The sequence below is a fragment of the Pinus tabuliformis genome, chromosome 2_2, assembly GCF_031772625.1.
Source record: "Pinus tabuliformis cultivar Carrire ecotype Pingquan chromosome 2_2, CPIR1, whole genome shotgun sequence".
Classification (NCBI taxonomy): domain Eukaryota; kingdom Viridiplantae; phylum Streptophyta; class Pinopsida; order Pinales; family Pinaceae; genus Pinus; species Pinus tabuliformis.
The window spans coordinates 865,277,983-865,297,618 of record NC_142300.1 but is presented as its reverse complement, the minus strand read 5'-3'; the positions used below and the strand labels follow the sequence as shown (position 1 = coordinate 865,297,618).

General features: G+C 40.3%; 1 pseudogene; it reads right to left on the bottom strand.

The window, feature by feature from the left end:
• LOC149195739 (acyltransferase GLAUCE-like) overlaps positions 1-19,013 on the bottom strand; it is a 49,518-nt pseudogene extending 30,505 nt beyond the window's left edge.
• Between the last annotated feature and the right edge of the window lie 623 nt (positions 19,014-19,636).

Below are 19,636 nucleotides of genomic sequence, written 5' to 3'. Positions count from 1 at the left end.
ATATTAGGTCATTATTTTCGCAAGTTATTTATATTTTATGAATTTTTAATATATCGATAATTTGAAGATTTTTTGATGGAAATCATATTATAATATTTTTGTCAATCTGTTGCGAATTAATGAATGCAAAAGTATTATAATGTGATTTAGGTCAAAAATTCTTATTAAAAACTTGATATAGATCACAAAATTTAAATTCAGCATATTGATAATTGTCAATTTTTATATCAAACTAAATTTATTGTTTTAAATTTTTTTATTACAATTATATATATATTATATAAAATATGGTTTTCTCTATTATATTTTTAGATTATATCTGATGATAGTGATGATGATGATTATCATTCATTAAAATTAAATATGGACTATTAAACCTTAAGAAGGTAAGATATTACTTGGAATTGTTTAAAACAAAAACAACAAATATCAAAAAAGTATTATATTTTTTCCATGACTAGCCCCTATATTAGGTGGGCGGACCTACCTATGGTTTTGTGCATGGATTTCACACATGGTTTTGGGCATGATGGTTTTCTTCCCATGGTATTTTGTAGATCCATTCAAGGGAACTATGACTATGTTTTAATCCATGGTTAATGGATTAGGGTTTATGAATGCTTCAACATGTATATATATGTGTTGTAACATTGAAAGGAATATAATGAAAAATCAATCTAGTAGTCTCGGTTTTAGGATCCAGGGGAAAATATCTATGTATTTGGTTTTTGTTTCTCGCCATTATATATTTTCTATTTTTAAGAATTCGTTTGCAGGTAATTTATGTACAAGGTTAAAACCTACGTTTCATATCAGATTTTTTTTTTGCTTCAAGGGGATGCCTTACTTCTGAGGGGTTTTGCTCGGGCCTGTGGTAGATCCTGTTCAGTGGGAGATCTGTGAGATTGATTCTTGCGGTGAAAGAAGATGGCGAGCAGGGGAAAGATAGAGATTGAGAAATTTCACGGTCAGAGTTTTGAATTGTGGAAACTCAAGATGGAGGATCTACTGGTGGATAAAGATCAGTGGATTGTAATAGATCTTGGTACTAAACCAACTACAATGTCAACTAAAGACTGGGTGAAGTTGGATCAAAAAGCAAAGAGAAAAATATGGTTGTGTATTTCATACTCAGTATTGCTGAATGTATCAGGGGAATCTACGACGAAGGCTTTGTGGGAAAAGTTAGAGACTTTCTACCAATCTAAGTCTCTGGTGAACAAATTGTTCCTATGAAAAAAGTTGTATAACCTGAGGATGAAGGATGGAGACTCGATGACGGAGCATCTGAACGCCTTTAATGTTTTGGTGAGCCAGTTGTTATCTGTTGATATTAAAATTTCAGATGAAGATAAGTGCATCAGTTTGCTATGTTCTCTACCACATTCGTGGTATAGTTTGGTTGTTGCAATAGGTAGAAATACAAATACCTTAAAGTTTGATGAAATAGTTTCATCCTTGCTATCGGAGGAGATGAGATGGAAAAATATGGAGGGCCAGAATGGAGATGCCTTTTTTGTACGAGAACAGTCCCAGAATAGAAACAAAAATAAGTCCTCAAGTGGGAGATCTAAATCTCTAGGAAATCTGATAAAGGTATGTTGCAAATGCGGAAAGGAAGGGCACTTAAAAAAGGATCGTAGATCTAAAGCTCTTGAGAAAGGAAATGGATCTGATGATGCTCCTTCTATAGAGGCAAAAACCACCTCAGATGATGGTGGGGATCTGTACTTGGCTTCTTCTTCAAGTAAGCATGTAGATCATGAGGCATGGTTGATTGACTCCGGTGCATATTTTCACTTCACTCCCCACAGGGAGTGGTTTTGCGAGTATGAGAAATATGATGGTGGTGATGTCTTCGTAGGGGATGACAGGAAGGTTGGAATCATTTGACGCAGAAAATTCAAGTTGAATTTGCAAGGTGGAAGGATTAGAACACTTCTGGTTGTTTTGCATTTTCCTTCATTGGCCGTAAATATGATTTATGTAAGAAAGATGGATGATGTAGGTGTAAAAACAGTGTTTGAGAAAGATACCCACAAGATGGTTCAGGGAGAACTGGTATTGATGCGAGGAGTTCATATTGGAACTTTGTACAAGCTTTTGGGTAGCAGTGTTATTGATGGGTGCAATGGTTTTGTGGTTCCTGAAAGTGGATCAGAAAACCTTGTAGTCTCTGGAGAAAAGGCCATGCTATGGCATCAAAGGCTTGGACATATTGGAGATAAGGGCCTTCGAATACTTGATGGTAATGGTATGGTATAATGTATGTCTAATTTCTCTCTAGATTTTGATTTCTATGAACATTATGTATATGGGAAGCAAAACCGGGTGAGTTTACCCTTTGGTGCTAAGAGGGCCAAAGGGATATTAGAGCTTATGCATAATGATGTGTTTGGACCAGTGTCGGTTCCATCACAGGGTAAGTGTGTCGGTTCCATCACGGGTAAGTATGTGTACTATGTATCATTTATATATGACTTCTCAAGGAATACATGGATATAGTTCCTTAGGGAGAAATCTGAAGTTTTTTTACATGTTTAAATAATTTAAGGCTCTGGTGGAAAACCAGGCAGAGGAAAAGATAAAGGTGTTGAGGATAGATAATGGTGGAGAGTTTTGCAAGAAGGAATTTGAAGAGTTATGTAAGAAGTGTGGTATATCATGATAGAAGACTAATCCATACACACCTCGGCAAAATGGAGTTGCATAAATAATGAACAAGATGTTGATGGAAAAGGCAAGAAGCATGCTCAGTGGTGTTGGGTTAGAACAAGAATTCTGGGTAGAGGTAGTGGAGACTGCATGCTACCTGGTTAATAGATCACCTTCATCAGTGTTGGACGATAAGTCTCCACGTGAGGTATGGATTGGTAAGAAATCATCTCTTTCATATCCAAGGGTATTTGACTGTGATGCATATGTACATGTTACAAAAGAGAAAAGAACCAAGTTGGATAGTAAATCTGAAAGGTGCATCTTTATTGGGTATAAGGATGGTTGAAAAAATTATAAGCTTTGGAACCCAAAAACAAGGAAGGTTGGGTATAGTTGAGATGTGGTGTTTAGAGAGGTGAAAGATGTTATTAAACATGAAATCCTACCAAAGGAACTTGAGAAGATAGATTTTGAGCTAAAGGAGGAAGAATCGGACTCTACAACACAACATAAATCAGAAGATAAAGAGCCACAAACTCCAGCTGTGAGAAGATCAGTTCGAGAAATAAGGAAACTAGAAAGGTATAGTCCATCTACTTTCTATTCAAATTTTTCTTTATCTATTACTGATGATGATCCCAGAACTGTCACGGAGGCAGTATATTTAGAGGATGATAAACTCTCGAAAGAGGCCATGGTTGATGAAATGGCATCTTTGGACAAAAACGAGGCTTGGGATCTGGTGGAGTTGCTGGTTAGAAGGAAACCAATTGGAAGAAAATGGGTGTTTAAGAAAAAGATGAATGTAGAAGGAAAGGTGGAGAAATATAAAGCTCGACTGGTAGCAAAAGGTTATTACCAAGTGCTGTGAATTGATTTTGGTGATATTTTTTTCTCGTGTTGCTAAGGTAGCTTCTATTATATTACTTTTATCTATTGTTGTTGCTTTTGATTTTGAGGTAGAACAGATGGATGCGAAGACAATATTTCTTCACTAGGATCTAGAAGAAGAGATTTACATGAAGCAACCTGAAGGCTTTGCGGTGAAGGGTAAGAAAGAATTGGTATGCAGTTTAAAAAAGTCTTTGTATGAGTTAAAAAAATCACCAAGAATGTGGTATTAGAAATTTGATACATATATACAGGGACTTGGCTTCACTAGAAGCAAAGAATATCATTGTGTGTATTTTAGATTAATTGGTGACCATGTTATTTATTTGGTCTTGTATGTGGATGATATGTTCCTGATTGGAAATAACAAAGAAATTATCTAGGATTTGAAGACCCAATTGTCCTCCAAATTTGACATGAAAGATCTTGGTGCTGTAAACTATATTTTGGGCATGGAAATTAAACGAGATCGGGTAAAGAGGAAGCTCTAGTTAAAATAGAGGAAGTATCTCGAGACAATACTACAGAGGTTTAATATGTAGGATAGTAAACCGATGAAGGTTCCTATTCCTGTAAGTGTAAAGTTATCTGTTGAATAGTGTCCCAAGACACAAGAAAAGGAAGAGGACATGTACTGTATTCCATATGCAAGTGTAGTTGGTAGCCTGATGTATGCAATGTTCTATACTATACGAGACATTGCACATGTAGTGGGAGTATTCAACAGGTTTATGGAAAAACCAAGGAAGGAGCATTGGACAATAGTGATGTCGGTTTTTAGGTATTTTCCTGGCACTAGTGATTATGGTCTATTGATGCAGGAACATCCAGCTAAGGGTACCATGATTGGGTGTTTGGTCTCAGCTAAGGAGGACAGGTTCATTGTCATTTAGTTTCATTTACATTTGTTGATCAAAACAGTGTCTAGGAACTAGTTTTTTTTTTTTATTTTTTTTTTTTAGCTAAGGGATATTAGGAACAATATAGTTAGGTTAGGGAATTACCGTCACATTGTTCTGTAATTTTATTAATCTATCTTATAGCTGTCTTTTCATTTAAAAAAAAATATTGTAAATCCTACAGCACAAGAAAACCCGAAATAGTTATCAACTATGTAACTATAAAAGAAACTGAAGGGTAACTGTGAACAGTTCGAGTAACTGTCTAAATACAATACAAAAACCAATGTAATACATTTTGAAGGGGTTCAATTCACGAGAATAGAAATACAAAGAGGAGAAAATAATTTTCAAACACTTGAGTATCTGAATCCATCTGCAAACAAACTGTCTATGTTATTTATTTCTTCCCTCTAATTACTGTGTGTGTGAATTAAATAGCACTGCATGTTTCCATCTATTTCTTCTAGTAAACAGATACATAGTTCCTGAATTCAACAAAGAAGCCATAACGAGTGTTCCTAGCACAGAGTTCTGGTAACAACAACAACAGTTCCCAAGTATATGAAAGCAGACAACAGTTACGAGCCAGTTCTCAACAGAACGAGAATACAACTGCTGAAGAACGAAATCCAAAATAGAGGTAACCCATTTACACATAATTTCTTGTTAATTCCTCCTTTATAACTATAATACTGGCATACATCAAGAACAGTTCAGAGTGCTCGATTAAAATAGAGTAAGATAATACGAAACAACCAAACCCCGAAAGCCAGGGTTGGACCCTAGTCGGTCACAATAGAAAAGGCGAATAAATTACAAGTGTCCAGAGCCTGAACAACAGTCAAAGATTACATACAAACAGAGCCAAGGTCACTCGACAGCAAAGACAACTAAACGAAGGAGTACTGGGACTTTTTCCAGTGTCTAGACAGAGGAATAATACTACAAATTAAGTAACAGCAGCAGAGAACGACCCTACCGGAGCCATTGTTTGTAATCGTTTCGAAGACCAAGTCTGGAGCAAACCCCAACCTGCCACAGAGAACCAGCAGAGCATGTCAGTTAACTGTATGCCGAGAACAACCTGGAAGTAAAAAAAATTGACAAGCACAACCAGAAGAGTCGCTTACCTGAAGAGTATTTGCGTTGGAGGAACAAAACCCCAACTGAGTCACAGTCAATAGTGAAAACCTTGCAGAAAAAGGGGCGACTGCCGTTAGTGTTGAAGAAAAATGAAGAAGACAAGCTATAGCATGGATGGGTGAACTTACTTGCCAGACCAAGTGAAGCCGAAGAAGCCCGCTGTGATTGCAACCTGCCAGAGCATTAAAATATTCATACATCAACCAGAGAATCAAAACAGGAAGCTTAACTAGAAAAATTGTAGCAGAGCAAGACAAGGGAACAGAGGAAAGCATAATAACCACGCAGAAGGTTAAAGAGCCAATAGAGGAACGACATAAACCCTCTCACGAAGTTGACGAAGCCTTCAGTACAGTGCCCAGGCAACCAGGCGACGAAACTGCAAGTGTGGGCGGAGATACCTTGCCACCAGGTGGAGGAATCCATAGCTGGGTGCATACAGAGCATATTGCCAAGCTCTACACAGTTGCAAGTAGGCCGAGCACACAAACCCTCATAGCAGCAGAGAGCAAACCAGGAAATGACCAAGTGAAATGAAACGAGGGTTTTGGTAACACCAAAGAACGGGAAGGCGGAAATCGAGGTGAGTACAACCAGCATACCAACAATAACTCCGAAATCAATGCGACAGACAAATATCCCGGTTAATCCAATTGCTTAACACTAATCATATGTGTTGACCCAGATCAAAAATTAATCATTGGTTAATTAACGTTAATCCATAGTTACGGGTTGGTCCCATTATATTATGGTATCAAAACAGGATTTGGAGTTTTCCTGAGAAATGGAGGTTGGAAGATGAGGTCATGGAAGAGGTGCTCGGAGAGTAGTATGGGAAGGATTGCGGGAGGAAATTAGGATCCTTACTGCCCATTTGGAGGTAGTTGAAGCAGGGAGGAGAAGGGATCCAGAGGTAGGAGATGACAGCAAAGAAGAAGCCATAGTTACAACAGATGGATCGGATGAAGAAGGGCCAGAAATGAGATTGTTGAGGTTGGTCCTATTGGCTAGTAGCAAGCCTAAGCCAGAGATTCCAAATTATGATGGCAGCTTGTCCACAGAAGTTTTATTGGACTGGATCAGCGAATTGGACAAATATTTCTAGTGTGAAGAGGTCAGTGAAGATCAGAGAGTTAAGTTTGTTGCAACAAAGCTGAAGGGAGACACAGCCTTGTGGTGGGATAGTGTCCAAGTGGAAAGAAGAAGGATGAACAAGTTTCCAATAAAGAAATGGCCAAGAATGGTGGCCAAGTTGAAGGGTAGATTTTTGGCCAAAGATTACCAGATTGCACTACATCAGCAAGTGTAGAATTTGAGGCAAAAAGGGATGAAAGTAAGAGAATATACTGAAGAATTCTCCCGAGTAAATTTAAGAGCTGGTTACACTGAGGACACCGTGGAGAAAACAAGAAGGTATGTAAATGGTTTAAGATTGGAAATATTGGATGAAATCAGTATTCTCTCCCCAAAAAATATAAAGGAAGCCTACCAGAGTGCCATGAAGGCAGAGGAGAAGATCACCAGAAAACAAAATGCTAGGAGAGGATGAGGAACATGCAGAGGAAGAGGATAGTCCTATGGCAGAGGATGAACTACCAATAATAGTGAAGAGGGCAACAGTTCCAAAACTACAGGGACAGCAGAAAAAGGAGACAACATTAGAGGTGGCAGGCCATATCAGCGAGGAATAGGGAATGGCCGAGGTAGAGGAGCTAACTATCAGTGCTACAGGTGCCACAAGTGGGGGCATAGATCTTTTGAGTGTCCTGAAGCAGAACAAGCTGGTCAAAGAGGAGCGTATGTTGCCCAGCCAGAGGAAGTAGAGGCACCTCCCCAGGAAGCAGAAAATGTGCTGGAAACAGGGGAAGCCTTAGTTTTGAATAAAGTGTTGTTAAAACCAGCTAAAGAAACAGCTGAACAAACTCAAAGGAAAGCATTATTCCGGACAGTTTGTAAGTCACACGGAAAATGCTGTAAGTTGATTATTGATAGTGGGAGCACGGATACTCTGGTTGCCAAAGAGATGGTAGAGAAGTTGGGTTGAAGCGGCTGAAGCAACCCACTCCCTACAAGGTATCGTGGTTGCATAAAGGCCATCAGCTATTGGTGGATGAACATTGTGAAGTTGAGTTCCATATTGGCAGGTATAAAGACAAGGTTATTTGTGATATTATGCCAATGGACGTATGTCATATACTGATAGGAAGGCCATGGCAGTATGATCGGAAGGTAGTACATGATGGGAAGACAAACTGTTACAAGTTTGTCAAAGATGGGATCAAGCACACACTTGTGCCCATCAAGGAGGAGGAGACAGCAGAAACAAGCGGGACGAAAGTGTTATTAATGAGTGGAAAACAGTTTTTGAGGCAGATTGAAGATAGTGAAGTGAACTATGTTGTTGTGAGAAGGGAAAAAACGGTGTTGTTACACACAGAAGTGTCAGATTTGCCTGCAGAAATTTAGAAAATGCTGCAGGAATTCAACGATATTGTAGTGGACGATTTACCAGATAAATTGCCTCCCAAGAGAAGTATAAGTCATCATATTGACTTTATACCTGGAGCAAGTCTACCGAACAAGGAAGCATACCGGATGAGCCCCAAAGATAATGAGGAAATCAGAAAACAGGTGTAGGAATTACTGGATAAAGGGCTGATAAGGGAGAGTTTGAGCCCCTGCGCAATTCCAACAGTTCTCGCTCCCAAGAAAGGAGGAGAATGGTGAATGTGCACGGATTCGAGGGCCATCAATAAAATTACCATCAGGTACAGATTTCCACTGCCACGGATGGACGATATGATGGACTACCTGAGCGGGGCAGCATATTTCTCGAAAATTGATTTGAAGAGTGGTTATCATTAGATTCGAATTAGGGAAGGGGATGAGTGGAAGACAACCTTTAAGACCAATGAAGGGTTGTATGAGTGGCTAGTAATGCCATTCGGATTAAGTAACGCCCCTAGTACCTTTATGCAGCTGATGAACGAAATGCTGAAAGAGTTCATTGGAAAGTTTGTAATAGTGTATCTTGATGATATATTAATTTTCAGCAAGACGAGGGAGGAACACTTTCGACATGTTCGAAGTGTGCTGGAAAAATTGCAGCAGAATAAGTTGCTGATAAATCTTAAAAAATGCACTTTTCTTCAAAGAGAACTGGTTTATCTGGGTTTTGTGATTGCAAAAAACGAGTTGAAGATGGACCTAGAGAAGATTGCAGCAATCATTAACTGGCCATCCCCAAAAAGTCTGTTTGAGGTACGTAGTTTTCATGGGCTGGCAAGTTTTTACCGTAAATTTATAAGGAATTTCAGTGAGATCTATGCACCTATGTTGGACACTATAAAAAAGGCAAGTCAGCCTTTTCGTTGGACCGAGGCAGCAGAGAAAATCTTTCAGCTACTGAAGAAGAAGATCACAGAAAGACCAATCTTGAGATTGCCAGATTTTAACAAGCTTTTTCAGGTTCGCTGTGATTTAAGCGGTACGGCCATTAGATCTGTACTTAGCCAAGGAGACAAACCTGTTGCGTTTTTCAGTGAGAAGTTGAATGAGAGCAGGCAAAAGTATTCATATTATGACAAAGAATTCTATGTTGTCGTCCAAGCACTGAAGCATTGGAGACACTATCTGCTGGGGAATGAGTTTGTTTTATTTTATGATAATTCTGCACTGCAATACGTGATGCAACAGCATAAGCTGAATCACAAGCATGCTAAGTGGGTTGAATATTTGTAGAGTTTCACCTTTGTGTTGAAACACATTAGCGGACAGGCCAACAAGGTGGTAGATGCGTTGAGCAGAAGAGCTTTGCTCTTGCAGGAGAGTACGATACAAGTGCTGGGCTTTGAGCATTTGAAAGACTTGTATCAGATCGACATGGATTTCAAAGAGGCTTATGAAGCCTATCAGAATCCTTTGCTGAGAAACAATAGTCCATGGTTGGACTATAATTTGCAAGAGAAGCTATTGTTTAAAGGGGGACAGTTATGCATTCCTGATTGTTCAATGAGAGAGAATATCATTCGGGAGAAGCACAGTGGAGGTCTAGCCGGGCATTTCGGCATAGAAAAAACATTAGATTAGCTCAGCCATTTTTATTATTGGCTAAGAATGCAAAGGGATGTGCAGAGATTTGTGACCAGATGTAAAGTGTGTCAGTTGGCGAAAGGACACAGTCAGAATACGGGACTCTACACACCATTGCCCATTCTAAGTAGACCGTGGGACTCAGTCAGTTTGGATTTTGTCTTGGGTCTACCAAGGACGCAACAGGGTTATGATTCGGTGATGGTAGTAGTAGACTAGTTCTCAAAAATGGCACATTTCATCCCTTGTAAAAAGACCAGTGATGCCACTCACGTGGCCCACTTATTTTTCACAGAGATCTTCAGGCTACATGGCCTACCTAAGTCCATTATTTCCGACAGGGACATGAAGTTTACAGGGCACTTTTGGCGCACCATGTGGAAAAGGATGGACACGCAGTTAAGTTTCAGATCTGCTTATCACCCGCAAACCGATGGGAAAATAGAGGTGGTAAATAGGAGCTTGGGGAACCTTCTACGAAGTTTGATTGAGGAAAATTCATGAATGTGGGATCGTGTGCTTGCCCAGGTAGAGTTCGCTTACAACGACTCACCCAATCGCAGCACGGGGTATTGATCCGAATTGGATCCATGAAGAATTATCAAAGTGCCATGACTATATCAAATCAGGACAAACCTCAGAAATTTATGAACAAAGAGCGATCAGGAAGACCTTTGGACAGTGGAAGTTTGCAACCAGCAAGGAACGACGAGGACCTCGGTCAAAGCGCGCTGACCGAGGCCCATGGAGACCGCGCAGGAGGCAAAACTGGTAGTTGGGAAGCCCGGATCGGGAAATGGAGGCCATTTTTGATGCGCAATCTGGGCAAAACCCCTCGAGAAGGAAAGGCCCCGAGTGCTCGGTCGCATGGGAAGCCAGGAAACTGTGGGGAAAGTGCTAAGGAAAAAGGCAAGTCCCGCACTCCAAAACCAGCGATATATCAGGGGCATCCTTGGGCGGTAAGTGGATTTGGCTGAAAACGAGCGATTCCATTCATCGCACGACGTGTGTCCGATGGATGAGAGAGAAAACTGCCTCTCATCGCACGCTAATGGTCGAGCAAGTCAACTGTGCAAAATGTGCGAACACCGTAGGATCTAGGGGCTCCAGATCTGACGACGGAGATTGCACCCGATGGAGAAACCAGAATTGACAGGGGAATTAAGCCGCGGCATGTAAAATTGTGAAGTCCGATTTGACTGCTAAGTTGGCAGATGAGTCATTCCATAGTTTAATTGAATTACCGAACTGTCGAGGAAGAGTTGGCGCAGTTCGTGAGAATACAAGTGGCCACTTCCCTGTGGATGATGGCTATGACACAGAGGCAGGGAACTCCAAACGAATAGCAGCAGGCGATCTGAAGGGGCGAAAGAGGAAGTGAGCAGTCAAGGATAGATTGGCTTTAAGCCATGAATAGATAGAGAATAGAACTGGAGAAGAAAACGAAGACAGAGAGAGCGAGAGCGAAGAAAAGACAGTGAAGCAAGAAGTAGAAAACAAAGAGCTGAGCTGACCTAAGGCAGCATCGAGCAGACAGAAGGCTTGAGAGGTTCAAGCAAATCCCTGTGAGGATCTGTCGGGAATTGAGCACCACATTGGGCTCCTCCCATTAAATACTAGAGAGGTCAAGACTTGGAAAGGAAAAGAGTCTGTGCACTCTAGTGGCTTGGGGAATCCAAGAACCACCCTACCAAGTATTATCTATTTCGAGAGACTCAAGTTGAGCTCCTCTTTGTAAATCTCTGCTTTAAAGACACAATAAAAGAAGGCCACCACTGAAAGCTGGACCGGAGACGTAGCCCTGGAGGATAGGGTGAACTCCTTATTAATTTGTTGTATTCTTTTATTTTCTTACTGTGTTTCTCTTACTATTTTCCATCTTTCCAGTGTCTGTGTATTTTGCAATCTGATCGATTCGTTGCCTAAAATGACATAGACACACACTGACACATGAGTCTGTAATACCTTCATTCAATAATTATTTAATTGCGATCACTCAAGAGTGATTTTCAAATCAAGTGGTATCAGAGCTTTAGGCTGTTAAGGTTAGACAAGCTTGTGTTGGTTTAGCTGTTGAATGCGAACTAGATCAAAGCTCAAATTAGGAGAAGGAGAGTTGGTCGAAACTAATCCTGAAATCGAGAGAGTCTATCCTCGGAAGACAATGTTAGAAGAAGGTTCTATGGGGCCAGACCCTTAATTCATAGGTAGTTTCCTAGCCATAAAGTCCATGGTAGAATAAATGTATAGGGACTTTAGAAAACATAACGATGAAGATTCATTAGGCTCTAAGCAAGACAAAGGAGAAGATGAGTCACATTCCCATGACCACTCAAAAGGCAAAGGGAAAGAGGAAAGCTTTCTCACACCTCCTAATAGCCCTAAAAAGAAAGCATCTTTGATCAAACTAGATGTTAAATTTGATTTACCTATATATGATGGAGAGTTGAATGCAGAAAAGTTGGACAATTGGATTAGACAAATTGATGTTTATTGCAGAGTACAGAATATCGATTCAGACAAGAGCAAGATTCAGCTAGCAAGCCTACGCCTTGGAGGCACTGCCTTGGTTTGGTGGGAAGGCAGAACCCAAGCTGACATGAAAAGACATGGTAAGACCATCTCTATATGGAGTGAATTTGTTTCTGCAATCAAAAAGTAGTTCTATCTTTTGGCCTACATGCAACAAGCCATGGTGAGTTGGCAAACTCTTCGACAGTTGAAAGGGCGAAGTGTGCAAGGGTACACTCAAGAATTTAGAAAGAGAGCATTGATTCTATGAATCTCATTAGACTCACCTAAGACTTTGTTGAAGTACATTGGTGGTCTACAAAACTACATGAGGCACACTATCCTCATGTTTAATCCCACTAGTATAGAGGAGGTATTTGTACAAGCTACTCATCTAGAAGCTAGAGGAAAGAATGGAAGTCCAGAAGTTGGGGGATCATCCCAACCCACTGCAAGCAAGAATAAGGAGAAAAGAAAATAGAAATGGAAAGCCAGGAAGGGTAACACTGCACAGAAAAGCAAGGCTTCATGCACTCACTGTAAAAATGATGGGCATGATGATGAGCATTGTTCGATTCTACATCCAGAGCTGAGACCTAAGAAGTTCGAGGGAAAGAAGAAGAAGACTGCTATAGCTATTTAGAAAGATTTGGGGTCAGACTCAGGAGATGAAACAACCATTGCAACCAGAGGTATAAGAGGTTTTCCGCTTTAGAGAATGCTGAAATCAAGAAGCAGGTGCAGTTGTTGCTCGAGAAAGGGTTCATCAAACTTAGCACATCACCATGTGGGTCACCAATCGTTTTGGTGAGAAAGAAAGATGGTTCGTGTAGAATGTGCATTGACTATCGAGCACTGAATAAGATAACAATAAAAAATCGTTATCCCCTTCCTCGCATAGATGATCTTTTAGATCAATTGAAAGAAGCTGTTTATTTCTCCAAGCTAGACTTGCATAGTGGATACCATCAGGTTAGAGTTGCAGAACAAGATGCATGGAAGACTGCTTTCAAAAAAAAGCAGGGATTGTATGAGTGGTTGGTTATGCATTTTGGCTTAACTAATGCTCCTGCTACTTTCATGAGATTAATGAATGATATACTCAAACCTTTTCTTTATGATTTTGTTATTGTGTATCTGGATGACATTTTGACTTTTAGTAAAACGTGGGAAGAACACTTAAAGCATGTTAACCAGACATTAGATGTTTTGAAAAGAGAAAAACTTCATGTTAAACTCTCCAAATGTGAATTTTGCAAAACATCTTTGAATTATTTGGGTCATATAGTAGGGGGTGGTGAATTGAAGATAGATCCCTCTAAGGTGGCAGTCATTGTAAACTGGCCTAAACCCAAATCTACTACAGAAGTTAGAAGCTTCTTAGGAGTAGCACAATATTAGAGGAAGTTCATTTCTAACTCTTCCTTAATTGCAGCTCCCTTACATGCTTTAACAGGATTGAACAAGGTGTTTCAGTGGGGAGGAAAACAGCAGAAAGCCTTCGACACCTTGAAAGAAAATATTAGTACAACACATGTACTAGCACTGCTTGATCTTCAAATACCATTTGAGATCCAAACAGATGCTAGTGACTATTCCATGGGAGCAGTGTTGACACAGCATGGTAAACCCATATGTTATCATTCTGAGACATTTAATTCTGCAGTAGTTAATTATCCTACATATGATAAGGAATTGTATGCATTAGTTCAGAGTGTGAAAAAGTGGAAACATTACTTAATGGGCAAAGAGACAGTAATACATACTGATCATCAACCACTTCAATATCTACACTCCCAAACTAAGTTGTAGCAATCAAGGCACTATAGATGGATGGGTTTTCTACAAAAATTTCATTTAGTCATCAGATATAAAAAGGGCATACACAATAAAGTTGCAGACATGTTATCTAGACCCATTATAGATGCATCTACTATACTTAAGCATAATTCTGTGCTACATGAAAGCTACATTGAACAATATGCTCAAGATATAGACTTTAAAGATGTATATGCAACTTTAAGTCAAGGCAAACGATTAGAAGAATTAGATTATCATGTAAAGGATTGACTCTTATACCATTGTGGGAAGTTATGCATTCCACAAACTGAAAGAGTAAATATAATTAGAGAAGTACACACTTCTCTGATATCAGGTCACTTTGGGGTAAGTAAAACAGTTGCACAACTGCAAAGATTTTGCTATTGGCCAAAAATGAACGAGACAGTTTCTAGATATGTAAGAGGGTGTACTATGTGTGCCAAAATCAAGCCCAACAATAGAAAACTAGGCTTGTACACTCCATTACTAGTTCCTTCTCACCTTTGGGAAAGTTTTTCCATGGATTTTGTTGGAGGACTGCCTAAATCTAGGAAAGGTCATGATTATCTATATGTTGTTATGGATAGGTTCAGCAAAATGTGTATTTTGATACCTTGTAATAAACAGATTACAGCTGAACAAACTACAAAACTATTCTTTGAACATGTATGGGTTCATTTTGGATTACCCACTTCCATTGTATCTGATCGAGACACCCGATTTGTGGGGAAGTTTTGGTCAAGTCTGTGGGAACTGATGGACACCAAACTGAAGAAAAGCACAACTTTTCATCCACAAACTGATGGCCAGACAAAAGTAGTTAATAGGACAGTGATCTAGTTACTCAGAGGATATTGCAGCAAACATCCTAAGCTTTGGGATGAACATTTGTGTTATGTGCAGCATGCTTACAACAGAGAAAAACATTCTTCTACACAGAGATCTCCTTTTGAGACCTGTTTTGGTTTCACACCAAGGTCTCCTTTGGATTTTGTCTTTGGTAAAGACACCACAGTTGAGGGACACAGTGATGTGGACAAGGCAACTAGGTTCATTGAACAAATCCAAGAGATCCACCAGGCAGTACAGGAACAACTGGAAAAGAGCCAAGCCAAATACAAGGCAAGGCATGACAAGCATCAGATGGAGCATAGTTTCCAAGTTGGTGACCAAGTCTAGCTGTATATCAGCAAGGACAGGATGCAAGGTGAAGGTAAAAAGCTAAAGCCTATCAGGTATGGACCCTTCAAGATACTTGAGAAGATTGGTGAGAATGCTTTTCGCCTTGATCTACCAGCTTACATGCACATCTACTCAGTCATAAATGCAAATTGCTTGAGGTTGTTTGAACCTTCACTAATTGAGGATCCCGAAGAGCAGAGTCAATTGCCTTCTATTGATGACTTGCTACCTAAATATCTTAATGAATTGCAGGAAGACACAGTTCTGGACAGGGAGGTGAGGATGACAAGAAAAGGAGATGTTGAGTACCTCAGAATTGGGCTCAAGGGTTCAAAGCCGAGCAGTGCAAAGTGGACAGAGATTGGACAAGTGAGACAATTGTGCCCTCACTTAGTCGATGCTTGAAAACCAACTTTTGGTGGTCCAAAAGCTTTTTCAATGGGAAGGCCGTGATCTAAATTGGATCCATGAAGAATTATCAAAGTTCCATGACTTTATCAAATTAGGACAGACCTTAGAAATTTATGAACAAAGAGTGATCAAGAAGACCTCTGGATAGTGGTAGTTTGCAGCCAACAAGGAACGACGAGGACCTTGGTCAAAGCATGCTAATCGAGGCCCATGGAGACTGCGCAGGACGCAAAACTGGCAGTTGGGAAGCCTGGATCTGGAAACGGAGGCCATTTCTGATGCGCGATTCACACTAAGATGGGAAAAAACCCTCGAGAAGGAAAGGCCCGAGTGCTCGGTTGCATGGGAAGCCAGGAAACCATGGGGAAAGCGCTAAGGTGAAAGGCGGGTCCTGCGCTCCAAAACCGGCGGTATATCGAGGGAATCCTTGGGCGGTAAGCGGATTTGGTTGAAAATGAGCTATTCCATTCATCGCACGATGTGTGTCCGGTGGATGAGAGAACACCGTGCGAAATGAGTGAACACTGTAGGAACTGGGTGATCTAGATCTGACGGTGGAGATTGCACCCAATGGAGAAACTGGAATTGACAGGGGAATTAAGCCGCGGCATGTAAAATTATGAAGTCCTATTTGACCGCTGAGTTGGTGGATGAATCATTCCACAGTTTAACTGAATTACCGAACTGTCAAGGAAGAGTTGGCGCAGTTCGTGAGAAGACAAGTGGCCACTTCCTTGTGGACGATGGCAATGACGCAGAGGTAGGGAACTCCAAATGAACATCAGCAGGCAATCTGAAGGGGCGGAAGAGGAAGCGAACAATCAAGGATAGATTGGCTTTAAGCCATGAACAGACAGAGAACAGAATAGGAGAAGAAAACGAAGACAGAGAGAGTGAGAGCGAAGAAAAGACAGTGAAGCAAGAAACAGAAATCAGAGAGCCGAGCTGACCTAAGGCAGCATCGAGCAGACAGAAGGCTTGAGAGGTTCAAGCAAATCCCTGTGAAGATCTATCGGGAATTGAGCACCACATTGGTCTCCTCCCATTAAAGACCAGAGAGGTCAAGACTTGGAAAGGAAAAGAGTCTGTGCACTCTAGTGGCTTGGAGAATCCAAGAACCACCCTACCAAGTATTATCTGTTTCAGGAGACTCAAATTGAGCTCCTCATTGTAAATATTTGCTTTAAAGACAAATAAAAGAAGGCCACCACTAAAAGTTGAACCGGAGACGTAGCCCTGGAGGATAGGGTGAACTCCTTATTAATTTGTTGTGTTCTTGTATTTTCTTACTGTGTTTCTCTTATTGTTTTCCATCTTTCTAGTGTTTGTGTATTTTGCAATCTGATCGATCCGTTGCCTAAAAGACATAGACACACACTAGAACATGAGTCTATAATACCTTCATTCAATAATTATTTAACTGCGATCACTCAAGAGTGATTTTTAGATTAGGTACAGTCCTTTTTAGATCTTATATGGCATGCATCCTTGCGAAGTGCATGAGTTACGAGATCTAGGACAGCAGGAAAGATGGAGTGCTGATGGAGAAGATTTCGCCAAGGCAATGAATGACCTACACGAGTAGGTAAAAATGAAGTTGCAGGACAACAGTCAAAAGTATAAGCAGCGGGCAGATCTGAAACGACGAGAGGTATAGTTTAATGTGGGGGATGAAGTCCTCGCACATTTGTGCAAGGAACGTTTTCCTAGAGGTGCATATAACAAACTGCTATACAAAAAGATTGGCCCTTGTAAAATTCTCCGAAAACTTTCAGCCAATGCTTATGAATTATAGCTGCCACCTGGAATAGGCATCTCGCCCATCTTCAATGTGGTAGATTTGTTTCTATATACTACCAGTCTTGAGAAAGACAGTACAGCACGACCTACATAGGACACACAGGAAGGGAGTGAGACTTGGATGAGACAAATGCCTTCCGCTCAACCCCTTGAGATCGAGAGGATCCTCTACACTCAGGCAGCCAAGCGAACTCAGTAGAAAGAATATCTGCAATATCTGGTCAAGTGGAAGGACCGTCCCATTGAGGACAATTCATGGCTTGATGCCAAACAAATATAGCAGGTGGGCTATTCAGTCGAGAAGCTCATGGACCGGAGTCATGAATTTTTATTACCCTAGGAGCCTGATGTAGGAGCATCCAGCTAAGGGTACCATGAAAGGTGTTTGGTCTTAGCTAAGGAGGACAGGTTCATTGTCATTTAGTTTCATTTACATTTGTTGATCAAAACAGTGTCTAGGAACTAGTTTTTTTAATTTTATTATTAGTTAAGGGATATTAGGAACAGTACAGTTAGGTTAGGGTCATTACCATCACATTGTTCTGTCATTTTATTAATCTATCTTACAACTGTCTTTTCATTTAAAAAAAATATTGTAAATCCTACAGCATAAGAAAACCCAAAATAGTTATCAATTATGTAACTATAAAAGCAACTGAAGGGTAACTGTGAACAGTTCGAGTAACTGTTTGAATACAATACAAAAACCAATGTAATACATTTTGAAGGGGTTCAATGCACGAGAATAGAAATACAAAAGGAGAAAATAATTTTCAAACACCTGAGTATCTAAATCCATCTGCAAACAAACTGTCTATGTTATTTATTTCTTCCCTCTAATTACTATGTGTGTGAATTAAATAGCACTAATTGTTTCCATCTAATTCTTCTAGTAGACATATACATAGTTCCTGAATTCAACAAAGAAGCCATAACAAGTGTTCCCAACACAGAGTTCCAGTAAAAACAACAACAGTTCCCAAGTATATGAAAGCAGACAATAGTTACGAGCCAGTTCTCAACAGAACGAGAATACAACTACTGAAGAACGAAATCCAAAACAGAGGTAACCCATTTACACAAAATTTCTTGTTAATTCCTCCTTTATAACTATAATACTGGCATACATCAAGAACAATTCAAAGTGATTGATTAAAACAGAGTAAGATAATATGAAACAGCCAAAGCCCAAAAGCCAGGGTTGGACCCTAGTCGGTCACAATAGAAAAGGCGAATAAATTACAAGTGTCTAGAGCTCGAACAACAGTCGAAGATTACATACAAACAGAGCCAAGGTCACTCGACAGCAAAGACAACTAAACGAAGGAGTACTGGGACTTTTTCTAGTGTCTAGACAGAGTAATAATACTACAAATTAAGTAACAACAATAGAGAATGACCCTACCAGAGCCATTGTTTGTAATCGTTTCGAAGACCAAGTCTGGAGCAAATCCCAACCTGCCACAGAGAACCAACAGAGCATGTCAGTTAACTGTATGCCGAGAACAACCTGGAAGTAAAAAAAAATTGACAAGCACAACCAAAAGAGTCGCTTACCTGAAGAGTATTTGCATTGGAGGAACGAAACCCCAACTGAGTCATAGTCAACAGTGAAAACCCTGTAGACAAAGGGGCGACTGCCGTTAGTGTTGAAGAAAAATGAAGAAGACAAGCTATAGCATGGAGGGGTGAACTTACCTTGCTAGGACCGAGTGAAGCCAAGGAAGCCCACTATGACTGCGACCTGCCAGAGCATTAAAATATTCATACATCAACCAGAGAATCAAAATAGGAAGCTTAACTAGAAAAGTTGTAGCAGAGCAAGACAAGGGAATAGAGGAAAGCATAATAACCACGTAGAAGGTTAAAGAGCCAACAGAGGAACGACATAAACCCTCTCACGAAGTCGACGAAGCCTTCAGTACAGTGCCCAGGCAACTAGGCGATGAAACTGCAAGTGTGGGCAGAGATACCTTGCCACCAGGTGGAGGAATCCATAGCTGGGTGCATACAGAGCGTATTGCCAAGCTCTACATAGCCGCAAGCAGGCCAAGCACACAAACCCTCATAGCAGTAGAGAGGAAACCATGAAATGACCAATTAAGTGAAACGAGGGTTTTGGTAACACCAAAGAGCGGGAAGGCGAAAATCGGGGTGAGTACAACCAGCGTACCAACAATAACTCCGAAATCAATATGACAGAGAAATATCTTGGTTAATCCAAT